The following is a 17,516-nucleotide window of genomic DNA, read 5'->3' on the forward strand; positions in this document are numbered from 1 at the left end:
TTCAGAGTTTAAAGTTATGTACCCCACAGATTACATCCTAGTAGGAGGAGACTGGAACATGACCTCAGATGAATGGATGGACAGATGGCCTCCTCGCTTAGGAAGGAGGCAACAGAATAACATTATTGAGAACTTTTCTAGTGATAATAATTTTACAGACATTTGGAGAAGTTTGAATCCTGGAGTTAAGAATTATTCATGGTTTAAACCTAATGGAGAAAGCAGGTCAAGAATTGATTATTGGTTAGTGAGCGATGACATTTTGAGGTGTACTTCACCATCTAAAATCTCCAAAGCACCCCTATCTGATCACTGTTTCATTGATCTTGTCTTAGAACCAACAAGGATGAAACGTAGTAGCAGGGGATATTGGAAATTTAATGCCAGCCTTTTAAATAAGGACAAGTATTGTGATAAAATTAGACATAAAATTACAGATATAAAAAATGATGACTCAGTAGTGGGTAATATACAGAAATGGGAACTTATTAAATTCAAAATCAGAGAATTCACTATAAAATTCTGCAAAGAACTGAACAGGGAAAAACGGGAATATGAAAGTAATTTACTTCGTGAAATAACTCAGTGCTGTAGTAAAGAAAAACTAAACGTGCAAGAAAAGAATAAATTGATGGAGTTACAAACTAAATTAGATGATCTTTACCTAGAGAAAGCCCAGGGTGCCTTTATAAGATCGAGAGCCAAGTGGATTGAGGCAGGTGAAAAGAACTCATCATATTTTAGTAAGCTGGAAAAGTGCAGACAGCAGAGAAATCTAATCTCAAGCTTGTTGATAAATGGGACTGAATGTAAAGATTTCAGAAAGATTGGAAAAGAAGTCTTCACTTTTTATTCCAAATTGTACTCCTCAGAATATTCAGCAGCTGATTCTGATAGTTTCTTTGATAAGATTCATAATCTCATCCCATGTATTGACAAGCCGTTCAAAGATCTGTGTGATTCAGAGCTTAAAATTGAGGAACTGGATTTGGTGGTCATGAAAATGGCATTAAACAAGTCCCCAGGGACAGATGGACTCACTACTAATTTTTATCAATTCTTCTGGAAGGACCTAAGAACTTTATTGTTTGATGCATTAAAGGAATCGATAGAGAAAAAAGAAGTGATGCCGAGCATGAAACAAGGGCTGATAACCCTGATCCCTAAATCGGGTAAGGATAAAAGAATTTTAGACAATTTAAGACCCATCACCTTACTAAACACTGACTATAAGATCCTGTCTGGAGCTGTAGCTGAGAGGCTAAAGAAAGGCATCTCAAACATTATCAGTGAAACACAATCAGGTTTTTTGAAAGGAAGACTAATTCATAACAATATTAGGCTGGTCTTGGATCTCCTTGAATACAGTGAATTAATCCAAGAGAGAGGGTACATCCTGTTCTTGGATTTTTACAAAGCATTTGACTCAGTTGAACATACGTTCATATTAAAAACTCTGCAGTCTTTTGGTTTTGGAGAGGAATGTATCAATGTTATAGAGATGCTATATAATGACATTAACAGCTCTGTTTTGCTAGAACATGGTACATGTTCAAGGTTTGAGGTTAATAGAGGGATAAGGCAGGGATGTAGCAGCTCACCACTTCTGTTCATCATGGTTGCTGAGCTGTTGTCTATTTTCATCATCATCATCATCATCAACTTTATTTATAAAGCACTTTAAAACAACCACAGCTGACACAAAGTGCTGTACATTGGAACTGTAAAATAAAATTACATGAGATATAAATAAAAAACAAATAAAAGAAGAGTGAAATCATTAATTAAATAACTACTGCATTAAAAACAGAAACTAAGTCTCACTGAGGTTAAAAGCCAAGGAATAAAAGTGGGTTTTAAGACGTGATTTAAAAGTGGACAGTGAAGGGGCCTCTCTAACATGCATGGGCAAATTATTCCATAATTTTGGAGCCACAATAGAGAAGGCCCTGTCCCCTCTGAGCTTCCTCCTGGATCTCGGTACCTCCAGGAGCAGCTGGTCAGCTGACCTGAGAGACCGACAGGGTATGTGGGGATGAAGAAGCTCAGAGAGGTAAGGCGGGGCAAGACTGTGTAGACATTTAAAAACAAACATAAGAATTTTAAAATTAACTCTAAAAGACACAGGCAGCCAGTGCAGAGAGGCCAGCACGGGGGTTATATGCTCTCTTTTTCGAGTTCCTGTTAGGAGTCGTGCAGCCGCATTTTGAACCAGCTGCAGACGTGAGAGCAATGACTGACTGACCCCCACATAAAGTGAGTTACAGTAGTCCAGGCGGGAAGAAATAAAAGCATGGATCACTGTTTCAAGGTGCTGCCTCGAAAGAAAAGATTTTAGTCTTGCCAGTCGCCTTAAATGATAAAAACTGGACTTCACCACTGCTCTGATTTGGTTGTCCAATTTAAAATCACTGTCCAACTTAAAACCAAGGTCAGTAACAACAGATTTAAAATAGACTTCCAGGGATCCTAAAACAACAGAGGAGGACTCACAAGGACCACTGGGTCCAAACACCAACACTTCTGTTTTCTTTTTATTAAAATTTAAAAAGTTTCGAGCCAACCAAGCTTTAATGTCATCTAGACATGTCAAGAGAGGTTTTATGGAGATGGCATCCTTGCGTTTTAGTGTCAAATAAATTTGGCAGTCATCGGCATAACAGTGAAATGAGATCCCATGCCTTCTAAGGATAGAACCCAGAGGCAGTAGATACAGAGAAAAGAGCAGTGGCCCTAAAATTGAGCCCTGTGGGACACCACATGACAGAGGAGCAGAAGACGATTCGTAACCGAGAAGGCTGACAGAGAAAGTTCTATCTGACAAATAAGACCTAAACCAATTGAGTGCAGTGCCACCAATACCCACTACATCATGTAATCGAGAAATTAGAATATTGTGGTCTACTGTGTCAAAGGCAGCAGTTAGGTCAAGCAAGACAAGAACAACATGGTTACCAGAATCACATGCCAGAAGGATGTCATTAAAAACCCTTAGTAATGCAGATTCTGTGCTGTGAAGGGTTTTAAAACCTGACTGAAAAACCTCAAAGATTCCATTTTCATCTAGAAAATCTTTCAGTTGACTAAAAACAATTTTCTCTAAAACCTTGGAGACTAAAGGCAGCTTGGAAATAGGCCTATAGTTCGCTAAAACTGTGTGATCAAGGCCAGGTTTCTTAAGCAGTGGCTGTACTACTGCATGTTTGAAATTTGCAGGAACCACACCAGAAGACAGACTGCTGTTAATAATGTCAAGGACATACTGTTGTATACTAGGAAAAATTTCTTTAAAGAATTGTGGAGGGACAGGATCCCGTGGGGAACCTGTGGGCTTAATATGGCGAACCACATCCTCTAAAGAGGAGAGCGTCACAAGCTCAAACTGAGTGAAAACAGCAGCGCAAGGGACAGAGACAGAGGGGTCAGAGTCAGGAGCTGTGATAAGAGCCCTGATGGTGACAACCTTTTCAATAAAAAAGTTCAGAAAATCATTGCAAATCTCAGGAGAAACTTCCAAACAGACATTCAAAGGAGTATTAAGAACAGTGTCAATGGTCCTAAATAACACACGTGGGTTATGACAGTTGGAAGAAATAATATTTGCAAAATATTCCCTTTTTGCCTCTTTAACAGTGTTCTGGTAGCGATGCCAGCAGTCTTTGAGAATTTGAAATGATACATGCAGTTTATCCTTTTTCCACCTCCGTTCTGCTCGACGACATTCCCTCTTAACAGCACGACTGCTCTCATTAAACCAAGGCTCAGGTTTAGCCTTAAGCTGCCTGGTTTTTAAAGGAGCCACAGAGTCCATGATTTTTTGACAGCAAGAATTAAACCAGGAATGTAGGTCTTCTGTGTCAGAGGAATTATTTTGATTAAAAACAGTCACATTAAGGGGTTAACTGTGATGGGTGAACAGATAATAATCAGTCAGCTGGCAGATGATACCACCCTGTTTCTAAAAAATGAGGACCAGATTCCTTTAGCCTTGCAGGTGATCAACCATTTCTCCAAAGCTTCTGGCCTACAGCTGAATATTAATAAATGCAAAATTCTAGCTCTGCATGAGTGTCCCCTGCAAGCAATAAATAATATGCAGATCAAAAAAGAGGTGAAGTATCTGGGCATTGTAATTTGCAAGGATAAGACATCAACAGAAAATAAGAATATCTGTACCAATATAGAAAAGTGTAAGTCAATTTTAAACATGTGGCTGCAAAGGGACATAACTCTGTTTGGGAGAAGCTTGCTAACCAACATGGACAGTCTGTCCAGACTCATCTATCCAGCCTTTTCTCTGCCCATACCTCCAAAACTAATTAAATCTATAAATACTCTTAATTTTAGGTTCATATGGAGGAACAAATGTCATTATATAAAGAAAAATGATGTGATTAAGAATTATGAAGAGGGTGGGGCTAATGCCACTGACTTTGATGTTATGAATGGTGTACTAAAATTGAAATGGTTAAGATCTTTCATTAGGAACAAAAATTCCTTTTGGAACATTATTCCCAATGTGATTTTTGGCAAAATGGGTGGAATAGACTTTTTGTTACGTTGTGACTTTGATTGCAGTTCGTTACCTGTTAAACTCTCAGCTTTCCATCAGCAGGTCCGTCTCTACTGGAAATTAATCTATAAACATAGCTTTACTCCTCACAACACCCCTATATGGAACAACAGGTATATCCGTTTGTGTAGGAAATCTGTGTACGTGGATGAATGGAGATCTAAAGGGATTTGGGCTGTAGCTCATTTTATGGATGATAATGGGGTCTTACTAAAACATGAGACGTTTTGTAAGAAATTTGATGTAAGATGTACTGCTAAGAGATATAAATCCCCAGTGAAAGCCATCCCAGTCCCTTTGAGATCAATGATAAAAGAAGATATTGTGCACTCTAAAATTTCTCCTGGACTGAGGCAGCTCTGCATAGCTGGAGTTGAATTTGGTGACAGCAGGTTTACAAACAAAGTGATCAGGAATATTTTGATAAATGAAATTTGCCCTAATCCGGTTAAAAGAAATTATATCCTTAAAGAATTTGAGACCATGGAGGTTAAGGCGATAAGACAAAAGTCTACAGGGAGAGCAGAATTATTAGGCAAATGAGTGTTTTGTCCACATCATCCTCTTCATGCATGTTGTTTTACTCCAAGCTGTATAGGCTCGAAAGCCTACTACCAATTAAGCATATTAGGTGATGTGCATCTCTGTAATGAGAAGGGGTGTGGTCTAATGACATCAACACCCTATATCAGGTGTGCATAATTATTAGGCAACGTCCTTTCCTTTGGCAAAATGGGTCAAAAGAAGGACTTGACAGGCTCAGAAAAGTCAAAAATAGTGAGATATCTTGCAGAGGGATGCAGCAGTCTCAAAATTGCAAAGCTTCTGAAGCGTGATCATCGAACAATCAAGCGTTTCATTCAAAATAGTCAACAGGGTCGCAAGAAGCGTGTGGAAAAACCAAGGCGCAAAATAACTGCCCATGAACTGAGAAAAGTCAAGCGTGCAGCTGCCAGGATGCCAGCATAGGAAAATTGGGTTGAACAATGAGACTGCATTTGTGGGGTTTAGAAACATCCAGAGCATCGCAACAGAAAGGTAAATAAAAAAAGTAAGAGAGAGAGATAAAGAAATAAATGAACTAATAATACATAAATGAATAGAAAAATAGAAAACACACATGTAGAAATTGTCACATGTGAAATTGTTTTTGGAGAGAATCAGAAGTGAGACAGTTTGAATCCACAGTTCAGCGCAAAGATGCAGGAATTAAATCTGATTATAAAAACACATCGAGGCAACGAAGACCAGCTTACACTCAATATTAATATGAACACACAACATACACGCAATGAAGACATGCTTACACTCATGAATGTGAATACATGACATAAATGCTGAATGGTGTAGATTTAACACACTTAAAGGCTGAAGCTGAGGAATAACTCAGGAAGTTGCAGGACAATAGAGCGACTGTTGTGACAAGGAAAAAGAGACTGGGAGGACCAACCAGGGATTAGAAGCTTAAAGCAGGTTTAAAATAGTGAATTAGAAGTGGTTTCCAGCTGACTGAGCAAAAGAAGTGACGACTGTAGAAATAAAAATAAAAGAATAATAATTGAATTATGCAGCAATGTTTTGAATATGCATTTCTGTTGTCAGGGCAACTTCTCGAGATGTGACTCAATATGCAAATTAGTTGAATGAGTGGGGACAGAAAAAAAAGAAAAACTCAAGTTTCCTGTCTGAGACATGAGTGAAGTTTGCATTGAGAGAAATATATCTGTGACTGTGTGAGAAGAACTGTTTGGTAAAATATATGATAGCAGCCGCAGGACAATTAAATAAAGTCTGTGACTAAGTGCAGTCGTGCAGATCTGGAGAAGAAGTTTATAATTTAGTGATGACACATTGTTATAAAGTGTTTAGAAAGGGCTTAATGGGAATATTACTGTTGGGCAAACTGTGCGGCTTTAACAAGATTTTCTGTGTATTTAGCAGGTGAAACTCTGTCAGCTGACTTCAGACTGTCAGGAAGCTGAAGAACCTGAGGCCAACCACTGAAACATGATGTGGGCAAAATGAACAGAGGGAGGGATTTTAAAGGTGAACATTTAGGACTTACTGCAAATGTTACTATGTCAAAGTTACTGTGACTCAAACAGAGGAAATTCTGATTTTTTTCTTTCCACACCCAGCATGTTTTGGGTGTTATATGCTATTAAATACTTTTAAATAAATTAAAAAGTATTTAATAGCATATAACACCCAAAATATGCTTCGGTTCACATTTAACTCCAGAAAATCATCAATCAAAACATGGATATTACCTGACCACAGATTCGTGGTGACGTCACTGCTCTTTTAACTGTTCGGTGTCTTTGTTTGTTTGCTGGTTGTAGAAATGGTTTATATGAGCTTTGAGCTGAGAGTCAGAGGTTTCTGTGGACACTGCTCATGTCGGCACTTATATTTCTGACCTTTTCTTATAACCGATTAAACATGATCTCCTCCCTTTTGCCCCCATTTTTGGTGGTGTAGGTACAAATGATCAGGCATGACATTCTCATAATAAATAAGATACTGCAAATAATTATTTCTGCATTTGTGCGATTGAAGTGAATTGAAAATGTGTATGAAATGACACTGTTTTAAAGATTTGGCCTAAATAATTTTGGAGTGAATGAGTCTAAACATGATGACCTAACTAGTGATATCCTGACACACACACACACACACACACACACACACACACACACACACACACACACACACACACACACACACACACAGCATGTTATGCCAGTTTCAGCTGAAACTATGTTTCAAACCATGTTCCGGGTTTTTAGTTCACCATTTATGAGGCTTCAAGAAGAAAATAAAAGACAGATCTGAATGTTTGAAAATGTTTTGGAAAGATTCTGTAAAGATGAGATGAAAAATACTCAAAGGATAAATTTAATTGGTTTATTATTTAGATAAGTTGAAAAAAGTTAAACAAGTAAATGAAGAAACAAGGCAGAGGAGAGAAACCCCAACAATCCCCTCTGAGCAAGCACTTGGCGACAGTGGGGAGGAAAAACTGCCTTTAAACGGGCAGGAACCTCCGGCAGAACCAGGCTCAGGAGGGGACAGTCAACGGCCGGGACTGGTTGGGGGGGTTAACAGAGGTGGAGCAAGACGAGGCTACATCAGGTGAGGAAGCAGTAGCGTCTCTCCTCCGGAACAAGTGGAACCATTTTCTCTTTTTTTTCATGCACTTTTCCACGAGCGCTTTTTTCTCCAGGATGAGATTTCTCAGCTCATCGATGGTTTCTGCGTTTTGTTCTTCAAGTTTCTCACATCTTTGTTCCACCTCTTCCAATGTTGCTTGTTGTTCTTCAAGCTTGTCTTTGAGTTGTTTGGATGTTGCCTCCTGTATCAGCTTGTCCTTGTGCATGTCTGCATTTCTCTGTTGGACCTCTTTGTGCTTGTCTTCTAACTGCTCGTTTCTTTTCTGGATTTCTTGGAGCGTGAGCTGCAGGTCTTCATGTATTTTGTCTTCTTGTTGTTTTTGCGCCTGCATTTGAGTGTGTTCACGCTTCAAGTTATTGAATTCCACCAAAATCCCCTTAACGAGCTCGGAGTTGTTTCTCGCTATCTGATCGATCCTTCTCTGCATCTGTGAGCAGCGTTTCTCCAGTTTGTCCTTTTCTTCTTCCACTTTAGTTGCTTTGTCCTCCAGCTGATTACAAAACTCTTGCAGTTTTAGATTTTTAGACTCAAAGTCCTGGACGACACGTTTTCCTTCTTTCAGTCTTTCCTGCTGTTGCTCTTTCTGTTGAAGAAGGTCTTTATTTTGGCGCAGTGTTTCATCCAGGCTTTCTTTCAGCATGCGGTATTTTTCCTGCATGCTCTTCAGTTCGTGCTGCATGTCTCGTTGCTTTTTGTCCTGCTCTTCCTTCTGTTGGAGGAATTCTTTCTTTTCTTCCACAGCTTCATGGAGCTGTCTTTGGAGGAGCCGATTTTTTCGGTCCATGTATTGGAGATCCCGTTGTATCTTATCAGTCATCGTTTTCTTGTCTTGGAGCTGGTTGGTCATTTCTTTTAGTTCTGCACTCTTTTGCCTGTTTTCTTTAATGAGGTGCACAATCTGCTCTCGGCTCTGAGCAAACTTGATTCCCCAGCCCTCATTAATAATTTTTATGTCCGGCTGGCGCTGTTGTCTTTCTTCCAGCTCTTTATTTTGGGCTTCCATTCGTCTACACTTGTCCTCCAGTTGAAGTTTCTCTTCTTCAATTTGTTGCATTTTTTTCTGGAGAAGGTAGTTTTCCTTCCTACTCTCCTCTAACGCCCTTTGGAAGGATGAGGAGCCATTTGGGGAAATTGGCCGGCCACGCCAGGAAGGAGAGGCGGCGTAATATTTTTGAATTGGTTGTTTTTTTCTTGGAAACATGTTGGAGTTTCTATACGATGACTTTGAAGAGCTTGTGGTGAACGTTTTGTAGGCTGCAAACACAGATGCTGCTGAAACGAACTAAAACTTGCTGTTTCTCACCCCTACTTAAGGAAAAACATCAAAGGACTTAAGATTCTTAAGATCTATGACATCATCACTCCCTAAGCCAATGAGATTGTCACAAGACATTTTGGAATGGGGTATTTTTTTTTAAACTGTTTTCAAACTTAACTTAAAATTTCAGTGTTTCCTGGTTGTGGACTATTGGTTAGTCCAGCCGATTAAGAAATTAATTGTCACAAACATCACTAATATTATATAACAGACGACAGAAAACAAGACAGTTTTTTTTCTACGCAATAGCGGTATAATAAAAGTTTTTTTAATTATCCTACTTTTTATAAAAGAGAACATTTATTAAAGATTATGTATTTAATTAAAAAACTGTTCATCTAAAGCAGGGGTCAGCAACCTTTAAGACCCAAAGAGCCAAAGAGCCATAATTGGCCTATCTGGGGTTGAAAGGCTCGATAAATGCACGGCGTTTCGCCGGGTACACCGGCTTCCGCGAGTGTGACGCTTATTTTGAGCGATGAAAAAATAACAAAATATAATTTTATTTGTATATTGCAAAATCACAATAATCTTCCAATTTAGAACTACAAGTTAAAAAAAAGAACTAACATAAATAAAATACACTTCAGCTAATTTATTTCCCCAAACCACGCGGAGCCGCACTATAAGGACTAAAGAGCCGCAGGTTGCCGACCCCTGATCTAAAGGGTTTAACAAAAAGGGGGAGCTTCCTGCTGGAAATTGAAATGTCCCCATGTCCCCACTGGGCGATCGTGGCTCAAGAGTTAGGAGTTCGCCTTGTAATCGAGCCCCGGCTTGGACAGTCTCGGTCGTTGTGTCCTTGGGCAAGACACTTCACCCGGCAAGACACTTCACCCGTTGCCTACTGGTGGTGGTCAGAGGGCCTGGTGGCGCCCCAGGGTGGCTGTAGCTACATCACCAGTGCGTGAATGTGTGCGTGAATGGGTGGATGACTGAACGTGGGTGCTTAACTAGTTAAAAGAAACAAACAAACATCGGTCTCTTATTTTTTATGTCACACAGGAAAGAAGCTTCAATGTCTGATGAGAAGACATTAATTTGTTGGTGTTTGTGGTGTTTGGTGCAGTTTTCTTGTTCTCTGGCTTGTTGTTTATTTACAGTGGAGATGAAGATCTCTAACAAGTTGATTTGTTCACATTTGCACATCTTAATTTTTAAGAGGAACGTGTTTTTTTGAGTTTGTACACTATATGCATGTAAGGCAACCGTTTCCTTTTTCTGTATTTTTGTGTGCTGCTCTTTTAACAAAAGGGGAACAAAAGACATTTAAATCGACCTCAGATGATTTGTTTAAATTTTTACAAGGTCTTACTGAGGTGATGCAAAGTGAAACATGCTTCTTTTTTGGTAATGTGCTGGAAAAGCTTGAAAATTGACCTTGAATGTGCTTAAAAAGTGCTTGAATTTGACCCTAAAAATGTGTATGAACCCTGCATATATTGCAGTATTTACAGTTTATAGTAGGAATTTCATGGCAACAGCAAATCTTTATTTTGTTTACTGGGAAATGAAATGCTGCCAATTCACAAAGCTGTGCTTCAGCTGCACTTCCTGTTGTAGACTTGTGATGCACACAGGCTCTGTTCCAGCACTCAGCATGTTCTTCCTTATTTGCTCCACCAGGGGGAGCTCCTAAACTATGACATCCTGATAGGAGTGAACCAGGGAGAGGGGCTGAAGTTTGTGGACGACAGTGAGGACAACGACGGCATCTCAGCTGCGGCGTTCGACTACACCATCTCCAGCTTTGTTGACAACCTCTACGGCTACCCAGAGGGTGAGGACGCCACCTCTGTACACTGCCACTTTTTCAGTTATTCCATTTTACAGCCTCCTCTCACTTAACTGCATTTTGCAGCATCATCAGGTTTTGTCTCATTAGGAGCCGCGTTTGTTGATTTGTTCGTTTTTTTCTGTTTGCTGTATTCATTAAAATAAACGGATAATCGTCAAAATGACAAATGTGGACAATTATCAAAGCTTACATTACAATTCTGACAGCTTGAGTTCACATGAATTTTCAAAAGAATATCAAAAGCTGTGAAAGTGCTTTAAGCGTTTAAAACATGCGAGTAAAGAATGGAATCAGTAACATGTGAGCCCAGTGAAGTGCATCAAACAAGACAAGCGTGCTAAAGAGAGCCACTCATCCACATCACGGCGTGTCTGCGCCTTAACCTTTGAGGCTCTGTGGGCAGTAATGCTATCATCCCCCAGGTAGTGGGCTCCCAATCTCAGTGTCGGTGTTTCTGACAGATCGGCCTGCGAACCCCTCACAGCCGGACCACAGTCACAGTACAGACATGTTTGGATAATGCAGTCATGCTTCCTCTCTGCTGCCTGTCACTCCTTCTGTTATCAGAAAGACTTTTTTTTCCTCTCTAGATTTCTCACTCGCTTCCTGTTTACGGACCACCAGTGGGTGGCACCAGCTGTGGCCACTGCCAAACTCCATGCTGAGTTTCAGTCCCCAGTTTACTTTTACACGTTCTACCACCACTGCCACACCGAGACGCGGCCCGAGTGCCGACGCCGCGCACGGAGACGAGATACCTTACGTGTTCGGCGTACCGATGATCGGTGCCACGGACCTGCTCCCGTGCAACTTCTCCAAGAACGATGTGATGCTGAGCGCTGTGGTCATGACTTACTGGACTAACTTCGCAAAGACTGGGTAGGCCTCATGTCACAGTAGTGTAAACTGTACACGTTACTGTATGTTCACTGATAGCCTTCTAGTCATCTTGAATACTTGAATCTGGGTTGCTAGTTTAATTCCCGTGTGGCTTTGAAGAATTGAACATACTGGTTCACCAAAAGCATCCAGATCCCAGAGCAGCCAGTTGGTCTTAGATAGTTTAAAGGTTGCACAGAGAATGGGCCTCCTGTCTGTATTCAGTGTATTGATGCCACATGTTACTTATAATGGAGACTGAATATAACTTTGAACTGAAACGTTTAACCTTTATGCTCCACCAGGGACCCCAACCTGCCCGTCCCTCAGGACACCGAGTTCATTCATACCAAGCCCAACCGCTTCGAGGAGGTCATCTGGACCAAGTTCAACTGGAAGGACAAGCAGTACCTTCACATCGGTTTGAAACCTCGTGTCAGACACAACTACAGAGCTAACAAAGTGGCCTTTTGGCTGGAATTAGTCCCTCATCTTCACAGCCTGCACGACGTGCTCTTTCCCACCACTACGCGCTCCCCCGCAGGCCGTGACCCCGGCACCATGAGGCCCAGAAACAACGTTCCTCGAACCACTCGTCATCCTTACCCTACCTTCCCATCAGATCCTGAGCCCGAGGGCTCAGAGCGCCCGCCCCAGGACCTCTTTCCCAGACACACCCGCGACTACTCCACCGAACTGAGCGTGACAGTTGCAGTTGGAGCGTCGCTCTTCTTCCTCAACATCCTGGCCTTCGCCGCCCTTTACTACAAGCGTGACAAGCAGCACGAGATGCGCCGGCACCGGCTGTCCCCTCAGCGGGGCGGCCCCGCCAACGACCTGGCTCACAGCCAGGAGGAGGAGATCATGTCCCTGCAGATGAAGGACTGGGAGCACGACGCTCACCACGACATGGAGCCCCTGCGACCCCACGACATCCTGCGGCCCGCCTGCCCTCCCGACTACACCCTGGCGCTGCGCCGCGCCCCCGACAACGTGCCGCTGATGAAGCCAAACACCATCACCGTGATCCCCAGCACCATCACCAGCATGCAGCCTCTTCACGCCTTCAACACATTCCCCTCCACCGGCCACAACAACACCCTGCCCCACCCCCACTCCACCACCAGGGTATAGTAGGGACAGGCCCGACACAGCGCCACCTAGGGACCAGGAACACTGGCTCTGCTTCCGCTCTGGAAGGGAGGCCTCTAGACGTGGGCCTTCGTTCTGTCCTCTTATTCTCTTCTTTCTCCAAAAGCAACTACACCTGCTGCGTCATGTGCTGTGAAACTTGGCAGCTCCCTCCACTGGTGGCATGTGGAGGTGCAACTGAAGTGTCCAGCAGCAGATGAGCAGTTTGGGGTGGGTGACTCAGATCTTTCAAAGATACTGTTTTCAAAGACGGTCTGCTGTTTCCAGGCTCAAGACCTCCAACATTTGTCAAAGGGACGAATGCTCTCTCGCTCCTCGCTGTTTTCTCTTTTTTACGTTGGCGTCATCTCTTTTTCCATCTCCTGTGTGTTATGTGCACATTATGCTTCTCTTTTCTACATCCGTGTTTTATTACTGCTCTCTTCCTCTCATTTGACACGCCTCCCTCCTGCTCTTCTCTAAAAATTCCCGATCTGCTGAGCAGTCTGGAGGGGGAGGCGTACACTAAACATATAACTATGAAAACACTGATATCTTTCATTCGACCAGCATTTTTAGGTGCCAAGTAAGTACTGCTGTGTTTCATTTCTCATCGAGGGAGAAGAAAAACCAAAGAAAAATAGAGTTTCGCTATTTACCGTCAACTAACAGAGTTCTGTCATGTTCTCATGACAAAGTGCCAAACTGGCCTCAGTCGTGATTTTCTTTCTTCCATCTTCTCTCTTTTTGTTGTTTTGTTTGAAGCATTTGTTAAATTGTTGTTTTTTATTGTGTGGAAAGAATTTTTCTGAAAATATAGATATAGAGAAATGATATTATATATAGTTCTATATAAAATGTGTACAAAGGAGAAAGTATATAAAAGGGTTTTCTCAGTGGGGGATCTATGCATGAATCATTTTTAAAGACGCGGGGAAAAGGACACTGTACCTGTCGATGCACGTTTCCCAAAATCTAAACGAGTCATATCGCTCCATGTTTGCTACTTTTGGTTTTTGGTTTTCTCCCGCAGAGTAAGAGCATCGCAGGAGCATCGCAGGAGCATCGCAGGAGCATCGCAGGAGCATCGCAGGAGCATTGCAGGAGCTCCTGAAGTCAAACGACGCCTCCCAGCACTCATTTATTAAAACGGAGTCGATGCCAAAAGTCTTAAACGTTAGAATCAAAGCAACAGCTGTGAACTCAGTCATGGTGTCATGTGCAGCCTCCATCTTACTGTCACTACTTTTTCATTTTAGGGTACGTGAGGTAAAGCGTCCGTCGATGTAGCTTGATTGTACAAAATTATTTTTCTACGTTATTAACAAAACAGAGCAGAGACTGATGCTGCTCCTGTCTGACCCCCTTATGTCTGCCACATGTGTATTCTGACTTCATATCATCACTGCTCCCTCCCTCCTCCTCTCTCCATCCTACACCGCCTTTGTTACTTAACACCGACCCCCCTCAAACTGATAATCAGACAAATTCCCAAACAGCTGACTTCACTGTGTCGACACCGTTCCTGACTATTTCTGACCTCAGCTCAGCTCTGCTATTATCCTCACATTAAGGGTTCGTTCACCTGCCTGCAGATGATCTGTGAGCTCGTAGGTTGTAAATTAAACTCTAAGCACACTGAGGGTAACCGGGAGGCGTTCAGGGCCTGCAGTGCAGAGCTGCAACATGAAAAAAAGGGATGGGGGCTCAGATCTCCTGAACAGGGAGGAAACAACACGGTGGGTTTGTGCTGTTTGTGATTCCTGCTCCGTCACTCTGGTGGAGACCACTGCAGCTCAGCAGCGCTCCCTGCTGATCCTCTGATGAAGATGTCAACAGTATGTAAACTGAGCTGATGTGCTGCTGTTTGAGCCCACGTGGTAGCGTACGTCCAGTATGGGAGAACTTAGTCACCGGTGCTGTCTTTGCTTGTGCTCTAGCTTTAGCCTGTTTGATTGTTTGTTTTCTATTTTATTACTGCCTAAAAGGGGAGGTGGGGGAAACACATGCCTGACTTCTCCTGTCAGAGGTTTTGTAAGCTCAGTGGAAGGGAAACGTGCACAATGTAAATCATAAAACAACTGAGTGGGGCTGTGCTGCAGGTGGATCAGTGCTGTGGACAGTAGCTGTGGAAAAGAGACTGGACAAAGACTCTCAGCCTTAAATACAGGACAGAGGATGATCCGATCATCTTTCAGCTAACAGTGTCGAGCAGAAGGACGGCCGGCTGATGCGTCCGTACGAACCCTTTTGTACTCACTCCTGTGTATAAGGAGGTGGCGAGGGGTTGTGTAGTTAACCTCAGTGATAGGTTTGTAGCATAAACCTATTCGTTGGAACGTTAAGGACAATTTAATTACATAGCAAAGCAAGACACGAGTAGGCAAAGTTCTTCATGTTTCCCGTGCACGGGAGAGAACCGGACAAACGCCGTTCCTTCGCTTCACCCCAGTTGCTCTCGTCCGCTCCCCCGTAACACTGCTCTTTTATTGAGGTTACATGAATATACATATGACGTTCATTAACATATGACGTCTACATACAAACAAAGAGTACGTTGCCTGTGCGTGCGTGCGTGCGTGCGTGCGTGCGTGCGTGCGTGTGTGTGTGTGTGTGTGTGTGGTGGGGGGGGTCAGAGTGTGACCCCATAAAGACTTCCCTAAACCTGCTGGTCTGGAAGTCCAGCAGTTCATCTAAACAAAAGGCACTTAGCCTAAATCAGATATAGATACATTTATCCTAAATGAACAGAGGGAGTGACTTTAAGTCTGATTTCAGACTATGTCAGTATTAGTTAAGCCAAGAGTCGGGCAAAAGCTTTATGACCCGGAAAGTTCTAATTCCCACAACATATTGTTGGATTAGTAAGCAAAACTTTTCTGTGATGAAGATTTTTGGGGTTGTTGTTTTAGTGATGGGTTCATTCTGTCAGTTAGCTTTGGCTTGTTTTCTTATTTCAATAGAGGGAGTTTTACTAAACATGGACATGTCCAGGAGCGGCTCATTATTTCTGTAACAGTGCACTTAGAGAAAACTGTCAGGTGTCGCCCCCTTTGGTGATGATGTTTTGTGCTCTGATGAGCTAATAATCAGCTCTCTTTTCCTCCTTCTTTGTTCTAAGCAGGCCTGCAAGATTGAATTAACAGCGCTGTAAAACATTGTTGTGAGAGCAAATATAAGGTGAGCTTTTCCAGATTACAATGGGCTGAGGGAAAGGTCACCTGTGGGAACCTGCGAGTTCCTGTCTAAAGGATTGCAGCGAGTCAATCCAGTCCAAGATCATAAAGAACTCTTTTTCTAAAAACAAAAGAAAGAACAAATAAATGAGCTCATATTGATGAGGGTGGAGACTCTGATGCTTTGCGCGTGAGGCTCCACTTGTCTGCTGTGCAGCCGTGACAAAGACTGGACCAGCGTTAGGATGAGTAGATGTTGACAAACAATTCACGACGCCGGTAAGAAAAGGGTGGATGCTTTGCTTTGCTTTTGGCAGGAGCACAAGAGAGAGAGAGGGAGACCGAAAGGTTCACATGAGAGTGGAGCTGCAGACTCCACCCTTGGGCAGCTAATTTTGGGTTGCTGATGTTTGCTTTAAGAAAATGTTGTTTTATTGACTGGGTTTAGATGATGGTGTCACATTATATTGTTGGGAAAATGCCAAATGCTGAAGGGGAGAAAATGTTTGATATTACTGATGTTACCATTAACCAAAGCAGGCCACTGTAGAAGTCAATGACATTTTATAGAAGGAAAACAGAACCAAAGCCAAATGTAGGAGTTATATAGGGGATTGGTGGACTTGTCACATTCCAAATCCAGTTATGGAACAACAAACACTGGTCCAAGGGAAAGGGCAGGTGATACGAGGTGGTGCTGGAGGGAAACGAGCAAAGTAAAGACAGCAAACCTATTTTGGTTCGATTTGATAAAGTCAAATTAAAAGAAGTACCATGACACTCAGAGGATCAACGTGAAACTAAAACATACGCACATTTTGTATGAAGCACATGACTGATAACTGTTGTGTTTTAAGTTTAGTTTCTTATAGCACAGAGTGGATCACAGTGAGGGAAGGACAGGGGGGGAACTGAGTTTAAATGTGAAGTTGATGCTAATATACAGGTTTTGTTTCTAGGTCGTTCTGGGGATGCAGGCTCTGGGTGGAGCCAGGAGCTGAAAAGATCGAACATGATAATTAAACTGATTTTATTATTTAAACACAGGTTTGCAGGCCCGGAGCAAATATACTCGAGAGGAGAATCGCTGAGGTTTCCTGAGAAATGATCTGATGAACCTTTTTCTTTTAATTTTCTAGTTGTGGTTTTGTTTGACACATGAAGATATGTCAAAAGGGGGAGTTTTAGGTCTAATTTGAAACAATGGATTATATGATCGATGATGCAATTCTACACTGCAATCATCGAGTCCATCCTCACCTCCTCCATCACCGTGTGGTACGCTGGAGCCACTATCAGGGACAAACAGAGACTGCAGCATGTTGTGCGCTCTGCTGAGAAGGTGATTGGCTGCAGACTCCCATCTCTGCAGGACCTGTACGCCTCCAGGACACTGGGGCGTGCAGCTCAGTCACAGCTGACCCTTCTCACCCTGGACACAGTCTGTTTGACCTGCTCCCCTCAGGC

The 17,516-nt window shown here is 42.4% G+C and overlaps 2 pseudogenes; one reads left to right on the forward strand and one right to left on the reverse strand.

The window, feature by feature from the left end:
- Positions 1 to 7,810: 7,810 nt before the first annotated feature.
- On the reverse strand, positions 7,811 to 8,948 carry LOC146577628 (uncharacterized; annotated as a pseudogene).
- On the forward strand, positions 8,947 to 12,876 carry LOC146577629 (neuroligin-2-like; annotated as a pseudogene).
- Positions 12,877 to 17,516: the final 4,640 nt, after the last annotated feature.

The sequence above is a fragment of the Mchenga conophoros genome, linkage group LG3, assembly GCF_057382185.1.
Source record: "Mchenga conophoros isolate Kocher_MC1m ecotype Shallow Benthic linkage group LG3, M_conophoros_male_GT1.1, whole genome shotgun sequence".
Lineage (NCBI taxonomy): Eukaryota > Metazoa > Chordata > Actinopteri > Cichliformes > Cichlidae > Mchenga > Mchenga conophoros.